Source organism: Mobula birostris, chromosome 1 (genome assembly GCF_030028105.1).
Source record: "Mobula birostris isolate sMobBir1 chromosome 1, sMobBir1.hap1, whole genome shotgun sequence".
NCBI classification, from domain to species: domain Eukaryota; kingdom Metazoa; phylum Chordata; class Chondrichthyes; order Myliobatiformes; family Myliobatidae; genus Mobula; species Mobula birostris.
The window spans coordinates 16,744,203-16,756,626 of record NC_092370.1 but is presented as its reverse complement, the minus strand read 5'-3'; positions in this window follow the sequence as shown (position 1 = coordinate 16,756,626).

The following is a 12,424-nucleotide window of genomic DNA, read 5'->3' as shown; positions in this document are numbered from 1 at the left end:
ACAAGAAAGCAACATCCATCATCAAAGGAGCCCACCACCCAGGCCACTCCTTTTCACAGATACCATCAGAGGCATTAGGCCCCACACCACCAGGTTCGGAAACAGTTATTACCCAACAGCCATCAGGCAACTAAAATGACCATGGATAACTTCACTCACCAATGCTTTGGATGATGGCACCTAACAGCGACTCCTCTGCTTGCATCTTCAGAAACAGCTCTATTTCTATCTTTAATGTCTTTTTTTTTCCTCTCAAGGTTCTTTTAAAGACCCTGACCTGGAGTTACACACTGACTTCAGTTCTTTGCAGGAATGGGACCCGCTCTCAGGGCCTCACGACCGGCCTTTTTTCGATATGCCAAGGACGCAGCCTAGAAGACTAATGCGCCTTCAGGTTGCTGGATTTTCATGGCTCTAAAGTTAGGCAGATTCGAGGTCGAGGCCGCCGCAGAAAACTCAAGTTCTCAGCATAATTTTGGTTTGCATAGTCCGGCTTCTTGTGCGCACTGACAGCCCAGTCCATCACGGGTAAAACCCTCCCAACCATTGAGCGCACCTGCACAAAGGTTTGTCACAGGGATGCAGCATCCATCATCAGGGACCCCCACCATCCAGAACATGCTCTCTTCTCTCATCAGAAAGAGGGTAAAGGAGCCTGAGGACACACAACCAGGTTCAGGAGTAGTTACTACCCGTCAACTATCAGACCCTTGAGCCAAAGGGAATAACTTCACTCAATTTTACTTTCCCCATCATTGAAATGATCCACAATCGATGGATTAACTCTCAAGGGCTCTTCATCTCATGTTCTCAATATTTATTACTTATTTATTTATCTCAATTCAATTCAAGTTTAATTGTCATTTAACCATATATGAATCCAGCCAAAGGAGAGAACATTACTACGGGGTCAAGGTGCAAAGACACACCACCAACAGTTACACACAGGAAGCACACACAAGATCACAATCTCGTAATAGGAGTCCTGAGACCCACCTCCCTGCCTCCCACCCACGCCCCCCCCCCACAGTGCTGAGGCTTGATGCATAGAAGTCAACAATCACAGAATATCAGTAAAATACAATGACGCATGTATATATAAGTCTAGACTGCCCCCCCCAGCCTACTGATATCATCTGTCGACTAGGCGACACCTATCCTCGACCCAACACCCGACTATCTCTAGGCAAATCTGTATCTTTGAAGCCCAGTCCTTGCATATATAAGCACATATAGAATACTAGAAAAACACCAGACAAATATATATATATATATGTATATTATCCAGAGCCCTCAGTCCATTTTAAATGTTTAGTCACCACAACTGCACTACGCCACCCGCAGTAGAGTGCACTGGCTTAGACGTCTTTCCTCCAGTGACTGAGAAGCCAGCAATGCCGCAGCCTCAGGCCTGAGTCCACTGAGTGCCGTTAAAGAATCTACAGCTGGCCACAACAGAGCTTGTCTTCTATCGAGTGAAACTCTGGGAGGGCATCTGCGACTCCATTCTACACAGCGTGCCTCACTGTCCAAGTGAAGCGCAGCAGCTTCGTCCCCTCACTCTGGACAGCTACGAGCCAGACAACACTGTGGCTTCTGGCCTGGTCCCCGCGACGACCAACGGCTAGGCCCCCGGCTCATATTCAGTAAGTCAGCGAATCGAATTTGCACCGTACCAGATTAACAATATCCAAAGGGGTCCTGTAATCCCAAGAAAAGTGACCATGATGGCCACTTGCTATTGGACTGTAAGTCTCCCTCGACTCAGGCAGCTGCACGTAGCCCAGGTCCTTTATCATCTCTGCCAGCGAGCAACTCGCTGATGGTGCAGACCTGCAGACCTTTGAGTTCTTAACGTATAGCAGGATTTTGCAATCATTAGAAGTACATTTAAGTAGAACAGTAGCACCTTTTGTTGCCCCCATAGAAGCGACTGCAAACAGTCACACCACCATCTTGATGGAAGAGTTATTTATTATTATTATTTATCCTTTTTGTACTTGCACAGTCTGTTGTCTTCTGCACCCTGCTTCAACTCCCTAGTTGAGTGATCTTTCATTGATACTGTTATGGTTATTATTCTATAGACTTAATGAGTATGCCCACAAGAAAACAAATCACAGATTTGTATATGGTGACGTGCCTGTACTTTGATAATAAAGTTTACTTTGAACATTGAAATAATAGAAAAGCAGATGGTGCCCAATTATTTGACTGAAACATTGACTAACATATAAATGATGAGGATAATGTAATGTTCACATTCATTTTAGACCTCCTGAGAAGCTTCCCCCAAATATGGACCAAAGTATCTTGGTCTGACCTACTTCTGCACTTGCTGACATCAGATCCCATTCACACACACATAAAAGCACATTGATGCATAGGACGCCGTGTTAACGTATCAGTTAGAGGGACAATATTTCAGCTTGGGGCATTGGAATTTGGAGTTCAGCCGCGGCACCCTCTGTAAGGAGTCTCTGTGTGTTCTCCCCGTGGAATGTGTGGGTTTTCCCCAGCTGCCCCAGTTTCCTCCCACAGTCCAAAGACTTACCTGCTAGGTTAATTGATCATTGTAAAATATCCCGTGATTAGATTAAGGTTAAGACATGTTTGTTGGGGGTTGCTGGGGCGGGACTGCTCAAAGGGCCAAAAGGACCTACTCTGCGCTGTATCGCTAAATAAACAAACAAACAAATAAATAAATAAATTGACTTGAAGTAGGAGCGTGTATTGTTGATTTGGTCCGTCTGTACTACTCTCTAATTTATCAAGGTCATGACTGATCTTCTATCATTTACCTTCACTGCTTCTATATTCCTTGATTCCCTTCATATCCAAAATCCGTCTGTTTTGAATTAAGTCAATGACCGAGCCTTTGCTGAACACTGGAGCAGAAAACCAATTAAAAATGATGAATTAAACAATAAATTATATAAGCTAGCAAACTTAAACTTTCTCATCTTAACTTGAGACAAAAACTCCCTGCTGAAGTTAATGGAGTTTCCAGTCTTGGATCAGATCTAGCAGACATTAGATGGAAGACAGATTCACCAGTAGAAGATATAGGTCAAAGTTCAAATTTCAAAGTAAGTTTATTGTCAAAGTACATATATGTCACCATGTACAATCACTTTCTTGCAGGCATGCTCAATAAATCCTTAATAGCATAATCATCGTCGTGGCTATCCCTCGAGGTCGAGGATGATGGTCTTCATTCTGTTGATCTACTTATGGGCTCTCAAGTGGCTTATGAGTCCAATCTTGGCTTTGAAAATAGGATAATAACCATAATGGAATCAATGAAAGACCTCATCATCTTGGGCATTCAACCAGTGTGCAAAAGACAACAAACTCTGCCAATTCAAAAAAAAGAAATACTAATAATCATAAATAAATAAGCAATAAATATTGAGGAAATGAGATGAAGAGTCCTTGAAAGTGAGTCCATAGGTTATGCGAGCATTTTTTCTTGATGACAGCAGCAAGAAGAGAAATAGGAAAAGAACCAGGCCATTTGGCCCTTCAGATCTGTTCCACAATTCAGACATGATTTAGTAACTCTCTTAACCCCATTCTTTTGCCTTCTCCTCATAACCTTTGATGCCTTTACTAATCAAGAAACTATCTCCGTTGGCTTTATATATCCCATTGACTAGGTCTCCATTGCCATCCATGGCAATGAATTCCACGTTCACCATAAGTCCATAAGACATAAGAGCAGAATTAGGTGACTCGGCCCATCTAGACAACTCCACTATTCCATAATGATAGATTTATTATCCCTCTCAACCCATTCTCTTGCCTTCTCCCCATTAACTTTGATGCCATACTTATCGAGAACCTGTCAACTTCTGCTTTAAATATACTCAATGATTTGGCCTTACAACCATCTGTGGCAATGAATTCCATAGGTTCACCACTCTCTGGCCAAAGAAATTCCTCTTCATTTCTGTTCTAAATGGATACCCCTTTATTCTGAGGCCGTGCCCTTTGGTGCTACAGTCACCCACTATAGGAAACATCCTCTTCAGATCCACTCCATCTAGGCCTTTCAATATTCGGTAAGTTTCAATGAGTACAGGCCCAGAACACTTTCATTCATAGAATCAAACCTGTGAACCTCCTCTCCAATGCTAGCACATCTTTTCTTATATATGGCGCCCGAAACGGTTCAAAATATTCAAAGTGTGGTCTGGCCAATGCCTTATAAACCCTTGGCATCGCACCCGTGCTTTCATATTCTAGTCCTCTTGAAAAGAATGTTAAAATTGTATTTGCCTCCTTTACACTGACTCAAACTGCAATTAAACCTTTAGGGAGTCTTGCAAAAAGGAATCGCAAGTCACTTTTCTCCTTTGATATAGAATTTTCTGCTCACTTAAACAATAGTTTACACCTTTATACTTTCTGCCAAAATGCATGACCACATACTTCCCTACAATATATTTCATCTGCCACTTTTTGCCCATTCTTCTGATAAGTCTAAGTCCTTCTGCAGACTCCCTGCTTCCTCAACACTACATACCCCTTCATCTACCGTTGTATAGTCGGAAAACTTGACAACAAGGACATTAATTCTGTCATCCAAATCATTGACACCTAATGTGAAAAGAAGCATTCACAATACTGACCCCTGCAGAACACCACTAATCACCAGCATTCAGCAAGAAAAGGCTCCCTTTATTCCCACAATTTGCCACCTGCCAATCACCCAATCTTCTGTCTATGCTCATATTTTTTCTTTAATGCCCTGGTCTTTTGTCTTGTTAAATAACTTCATGTGTGTCACCTTATCAAAAACTTTCATAAAATCCAAGTAAACAACATCTACTGACTCCCCTTCGTCTGTTATTTCATCAAAGAATTCCCACAGATTTGTTCAGCAAGATATCCCCCGACAGAAACCACGTTGCCTCCAAGCACCTCAAAACCTTATCTTTAATAATCTACTCCAACATCTTCTGAACCACTTAAGACTGGCTAACCTGCCTATAATTTTCTTTCTTCTGTCTCCCTCACTTCTTAAAGAGTGGAGTGACATTTGCAATTCTCCAGTCTTCTGGAACCATTCGAGAATCTTGTGATTCTTGAAAGATCATTACTAATGCTTCCACAATCTCCGCAGCAGCCTCTTTCTGAACAGAGAACATAGAAATCTACAGAACATTATGGGAATTTTGGCCCACAATAATAATAATAATTAAATATGTAATAGATGCCAAAAATATGAGATGAAGAGTCCTTGATAGCGAGTCCATTGGTTGTGGCAACAGTTCAGTGATGGAGTGATTGAAGTTAACTCCTCTGGTTTAAGAGCCTGATGGTTGAGGGTTAATAACTGTTCCAGAACCTGGTGGTTCCTGCTTTCCTGCAACAATGCTTCGTGTAGATGTGCTCAATGGTGAAACGGGTTTTATCCATGATGGACTTGGCAATATCCACTACTTTCTGTAGGATTTTCCATTCAAGTACATTGGTGTTTCAATTCCAGGCTGTGATGGAGCCAGTCAATATACTCTCCACCACACATCTGTAGAAGTTTGACAAAGTTTTAGATGTCTTGCCAAATCTTTGCAAACTCCTAAGGAAGTAAAGGCACTGATGTGCTTTCTTTGTAATTCCACTTACATGCTGGGCCCAGGGCAAGTCCTCGGAAATGATAGCACTGAGGAATTTAAAGTTGCTGACCATCTCCACCACTAATTCTACAATGAGGACTGACTCATGGACTTCCAGTTTCCTCCTCCTTGAGTCAATAATCAGCTCCTTAATTTTGCTGACATTGAGTAAGAGGTTGTTGTAGTCACACTACTCAGCCAGATCTTAAGAATACCTGGTCATTATTATACTGGGGAGTGTCATCATCATCATCATCATCATCAGGTGCCATGCCCAGTTTGAGCTTTGACTGCCATGGCCCACACACTCCTGTTTTGGGTCAAGTGGATCAATTCATTGGTATTCATTTCCAGTTCTCCGGCTGCTGTCTTCATCATCATTTGTCTTTGTCTTACTCTTGCTTTCTTCCCTTCAATCTTCCCCATAATTACCGTGCATTCTAACTCCTCTTTCCTAATCACATGTCCAATGAAGTTACGTTGCCTTTTCATGATCTCATACATTATTTCTCTTTTTGTGCTTGCTCTGTTCATGACATCCTCCTTAAATATTCATTTCGTCCATGATATGGGGAGCATCACCAGCATCAATCTCACCATCCTCAGGATACTTTTGGAGAACAGACAAGGGAACAGCACATGAGATCCTCTATTTCTCCTTGCTGTGAGTTTGCTGATGATACAACAATTGCTGGCAGAATTTCAGAAAGAGACGAAAGGTCATACAGGAGTGACATATATCAGCTAGTCGAGTGGTGTCACAGCAGCCAGCTTGCACTCAACCTCAATAAGACCAAAGAACTGATTGCAGACCTCAGAAAGGGTAAGACAAGTGAACACACACCAGTCTGCACTGAGGGATCAGAAGTGGAAAGCATGAGTGATTTCAAGTTCCTGATTGTCAATACCTAACCTGGTCCTAACATATCGATGAAGCTACAAAGAAGGCATGTCAGTGACTATATTTCATTAGGAGTTTGAGGAGATTTGGTATGTCACCTAAGAACTTGTAAGTTTCTACAATTGTACCGTGGAGAGCATTCTAGCTAGCTGCATCACCGTCTGATATGGGAGGGAGGAGGGTGAATGCTACTGCATAGGATCGAAGTAAGCTGCAGAGAGCTGTAAACTCAGACATCTCCAACATGGGCCTCCATAGTATCCAGCACATCTTCAAGGGTCAATGCCTCTAAAAGGCTGAGCTCATCATCAAGGACCCCCACCACCCAAGGATGCCCTCTTCTCATTGCTACCATCAGGTAGAAGGTACAGAAGCCTGAAAGCACAAACTCTATGATTCAGAAGCAATTGCTTCTCGTCTGCCATCCGATTTCTGGATGGACATTGAACCCATGAACACGACTTCACTACCTTTTTCTTTTTATTTTTGCACTACTTATTAGATTTAACTATTATATATATATATTTATATATATATATATATATATTTATTTATTTATTGTAATTTATTGTTTATTATTATTTATTGCATTGTATTGTTGCCGCGGAGTCAACAAATTTCACAACATATGCTGGTGTTATTAAACCTGATTCTGATTCTCTGTATAAAAGCACTTTGAATCTTGTTTCTGAAAAAGAAGAAGAATCACTGAGAAATCCTGAATGTGCCTGATCTCTGATTCTTTCTTCATGGACCACTTCCTGTGAGCTGATGTGGAACAAGCTTTATGTGAAGATTGGCACACAGTGAGAACCAGGAATCTGGTACCAACATCTGCCAGGGATGTCCAAAGGAATGGTCCCACCCAAGTTTGTCCTTGGGTCTCACAGACTGGTTCCTGAAATTAGAAAACATTATGGCTTATTTAATAATGTAATTTAAGATCAATGGAGAGAATCCTTGTTTAAATGTGCTCTTGTTCAGGCCGGCAGTCCCAGAGGAGAATGTAATTTCCATATATAAAGTTGCACAGTTAGATTTAATGATTTGAGAATAAAGAATGCATCACCAACAACTCGTGCCTTTGAAAATAAAGTGAGTACAAAATTACTTCCAATTTTACTGGAATTTTTGCAACACACAAAATGCTGGAGGAACTCCGCAGACCAGGTAGCATCTATGGAAAAAGTACAGTTGACATTTTGGGCCGAAACCCTTCGACAGGACTCAAACGGCCCGAAATGTCGACTGAACTATTTTTCCATAGATTCTGCCTGGCCTGCTGAGTTCCTCTAGCACTTTGTGTGTGTTGCAAAAATTTGTGGTAAACTAGACCACCTGGCATGCTGAGCAAGGATATAGGATCAACGATCAACTTGATTCGACATTTTTACATTTATACATAAAAGGAATTTACTGTGGTGTGTTGGTCAGGTGCTGCAACAAAAAATAACATTCAACAATTATAAAGTATAAAGACTTATATAAAAATAAAGTTAGAGGTTAAACTACAGATATGGAATAAAATGTGTATAAATTTCTTTAGCCCAAGGGCTCCCAGATTAGGGTCCACAGACCGCTTGCTTAATAGTATTGGTCCATGGCATAAAAAAGTTTGGGAACCCCTGCTTTAGCCTGAGGGTGGTGAATTTGTGGAATTCATTGTTACAGAGGGCTGTGGAGGCCAAGTTATTGGGAATAGTTAAAGCAGAAGTTCGTAGGTTTATACATTAAAGGCTATGGGCTGAAGGCAGGAGAGTCTGGTTGAGAGCGTAATAAATCAGCCATAATGGAATGACAGAATTAGTATTTAGGATATACCGTAGAACATTAGAAAAAGAAGTGAATATGTTTAGGAAATATACACTCTTACACTAGTGGACAGAGCTAAGATGATGTCATATAATGACTCTTTCAGGCCCTTCTGTGGAAACAGCTTAATTTCTACCTTTAATGTCACTCTTTTCCTTTGCAATGTGAATGGAGATCTGTTGAGGACCCTGAACTAGAGTCACACTCAAACTTGTATTCTTTATGGCAATGGCTCACTGACCAGATGTTTCTCGATATCCCAAGGGTGTGGCCTAGAAGACAAGCTTGCGTTTGGAGTTCCGAGGCTTCACGGACCAGGGGATGAGCCAATTCTGTGCTGCTGCCACTGAAAACAGAATATCTGGAACAGAGGATCAGCTTTCGGGGGCTTTGTACTCAGATCTCTCTCTCAGTCTCTCTCTCTCTCTCTCTGTCTCTCACTCTCTCTTTCTCTCTCTCTCTCTCTCTCTCTCTCACTCTCTCTTTCTCTCTCTCTCTCTACCTTACTGGTGGGGGAGAGTTAGTTGTCAATTTTCGAGTGGGAGAACTCAGAAAAAAGTGATACAGCAGACTTTAACACAATAAATTAGTGAGTTATTTTGTTTCTGTCTCCCATCTCACCAAGTGTCACCTCTCTGCCCTTTTCTTCAGTAGAGAGAGCCTGTGGTGTGTCAAATTGCTGGGTGAATGATTAGTTTTTGGTGTACTACAGATCATGGTGTTTCTTGGGAGCTTTGTGGTTGCTTACTTGGTGGGTGAAGGGTGCTGATGCTTTTTGCTGAAGTAAGTGGGTAAGGGGAGGCTCGTCGCTTTGCTGCTGCTTGTGCGTGGGAGGGGACGAACGGGGCAACTTTGGGGTTCTAATTTTATTGCCATTCATTCTTTGGGGAAATCTGTTTTTGTGGATGTCTGCAAAGAAAAGAATTTCAGGTTGTACATTGTATACATTCTCTGATATTAAATGGAACTACTGAACTAATTAACTTTATCAGGTGCAGAAGTGGAACCTGGTGTGGTCTTCTGCTGTTGCAGCCCATTCAGATCAAGGTTTGACATGTTCTGTGTTCAGAGATGCTCTTTTGCACACCACTGTTGTAATAATTATGATTATGATTATGAGGACACGCAGTCCCCTTTTATTGTCATTTAGTAATGCATGCATTAAGATGATAAAAATGTTTTTCCAGAATGATGTCACACAAACACATGACAAACCAACTTAAAAACTAACAAAAAACACATAATTATAACATATAGTTACAACAGTGCAAAGCAATACCGTAATTTGATAAGAACAGACCATGGCACAGTAAAAGCCTCAGAGTCTCTCGCAAGTCCCATCATCTCATGCAGATGGTAAACCTCCAGCGCCGCCAACTTGCCGATGCAGCATCCCGGAAGCATCCGACCACAGTCCGACTCCGAGTCCGTCTGAAAAAATCTGAGCCTCCGACCACCTATTCGACACCGAGCACCGAGCACCACCTCTGCCGAGCGTTTCAATCCTGGCCCTGGCAACAGGCGATACGCAAAGCTGAGGATTTGGGACCTTTGTGTCCGGAGATTCTCGATCTCACAGTAGCAGCGGCAGCGAAGCAGGCATTTCAGAATTTACTCCAGGTGTTCCTCTGCGCTTCTCACAGCTGTCCCCCATCAAATCCGGATTGTGCACGGCACCCCTAGTTACACATATTGATATTCATTCGGAACTGCTGCGTGCGCTGCGTCGCGTCGCCATCTTCTCCTCCCTCCTGCAGCATGGTTACTTAAGATACTGTCACCTTCCCGTCAGCTTGAACCAGACTGGCCATTCTCCTCTAACCTCTCTTATTAACAAGTTATTTTTGCCCACAGAACTGCTACTCACTGGATGTCTTTTATTTTTGTCTTTTGCACCATTCTCTGGAAATTCTAGATACTGTTGTGTGTGCAAATCCCAGGAGGTCAGCAGTTTCTCAGATACTCAAACTGCCTCGTCTAGCATCAATAATAATTCCGTGGTCAAAGTCACTTAGATCATATTTCTTCCCCACTCTGATTCTTAGTCTGAACAACAAGTCTGCATGCTAACATGCACTGAGTTGCAGCCACATGATTGGCTGATTAGATATTTGCATTAACATGCAGGTCTACAGTTGTACCTCATAAAGTGGCCACTGAGCGTATATTTTAAGTATTTCATTTTCATCAATCCAATTTTAACAGTTTTTAACAGCAGGAACATTAGATATTCATGATGTTAAGGTGCTTAAAGACAGATTAGGTTGACTAGGTCTACATATATTCACTGCTGTTTTGAAATATAATAGGGTTTCTTGTTCAAAGTTATAACATTCAGAAAGTATGATAGAAAAGTACAGTACTGTGCAAAAGTCAAAGGCACCTATGCATAGCTAAGGTGGCTGAGACTTTTGCACAGTACTACAGTAATTTTATGTACTCTGCTGTACGGCTGCTGCAAAAGAAACAAATTTCATTACATACGCGAGTGATGATAAACCTGATTCTGATCTGGGCTCTCCACTCTCACCACTTTCAGCATCCTTTGCTCCTTTGCACCTCCAGATTTACAAAACTCGCTCCACACTGACAAATACAGTACTGTGCAAAATACTTAGCCACCCTAGCTACAGTACCTATAAAAAGTATTCACCTCCCTTGCAGGTTTTCATGTTTTATTGTTTTACAACTTTGAATCACAGTGGATTTAATTTGGCTTTATTTTTTGACACTGATCAACAGAAAAGACTCATCTTGTATCAAAGTAAAAACAGATCTCTACAAGGTGATCTAAATTAATTACAAATATAAAACACAATAATTGATCGCTTAAGTATTTGTCCCCTTCAAGTCAATATTTAGTAGATGCACCTTTGGCAGAAATTACAGTGTTGTGTCTGTGTGGATAGATCTCTATCATCTTTGCACATCTGGACACTGCAATTTTTCCCCTTTATTCTTTTCAAAACTGCTCAAGCTGTCAGATTGCATGGGGTTTGTGAGTGAACAGCCCTCTTCAACTCCAGCCACAAATTCTTATTTGGACTAAGTTCTGGACTCTGACTTCGCCAGTCCAGGACATTAACTTTGTTGTTTCTAAGACATTCCTGTCTAGCTTTGGCTTTATGCTTGAGGTTATTCTCTTGCTGCAAAACGAATCTTCTCCCAAGTGGCAGTTCTCTTACAGACTGCCTCAGGTTTTCCTCCAAGATTTCCCTGTATTTTGTTGCATTCATTTTACCCTCTACCTTCACAAGCCTTCCAGAGCCTGTTGCAGTGAAGTATCCCCACAGCATGATGCAGCCACCACCATGCTTCATGGTAGGGATGGTGTGTTTTTGATGATGTGCAGTGTTTGGCTTATGCTAAACATAGCGTTTAGTTTCAATGTTGTAAAACACTAAAACATGAAAACTTTCAAGGAGGGTGAATACATTTTATAGGAACTGTATACATGTCTGTCTAGGCCTTTTGCACAGCACTGTATATCTCTAATGAGGAAATCCAGAACAAGGATACTAATGTACAAATTAGAATGAAAAATTCAGAGAAATTTCTTTGGCCAGAGTGCAATGAACCGAAGGAAATTTCCAAAGATGGAAATCAGTGGAGGATAAGACAAAAGATATATCGAAGAGCTTTAGATACATTTTTGAATGCTAAACCAATCAAAATTAATGGGATTAAGGCTCAAACAGGTACTGAAGTGAATGATTTTCTGTAATGATGGATTACAAATTATAGCAGGGGATAGAAAAGGCATGGCAGAAGGGCAATGTCATGATAATCATTGGGGATTTTAACATGAAAGAGATTGGAAAAACCAGGCCAGTACTGGACCTCAAGAGAGAGAATTTGTAGAATGTCTTAGGGATGGCTTTTTAGAGCAGCTTGTTGTTGAGCCCGCTAGGGGATTGGCTGTGCTGGATTGGGTGTTGTGCAATGATCCTGTGGTGATAAGAGAGCTTAAGGTTAAGGAATCCTGAGGGAACAGTGATCACAATATGATTGAGTTCACTTTGAAATTTGAGAAGGAGAAACTAAATTCCAGTGTGTTGATATTTCAGTGGAATAAAGGAAATTACAATGG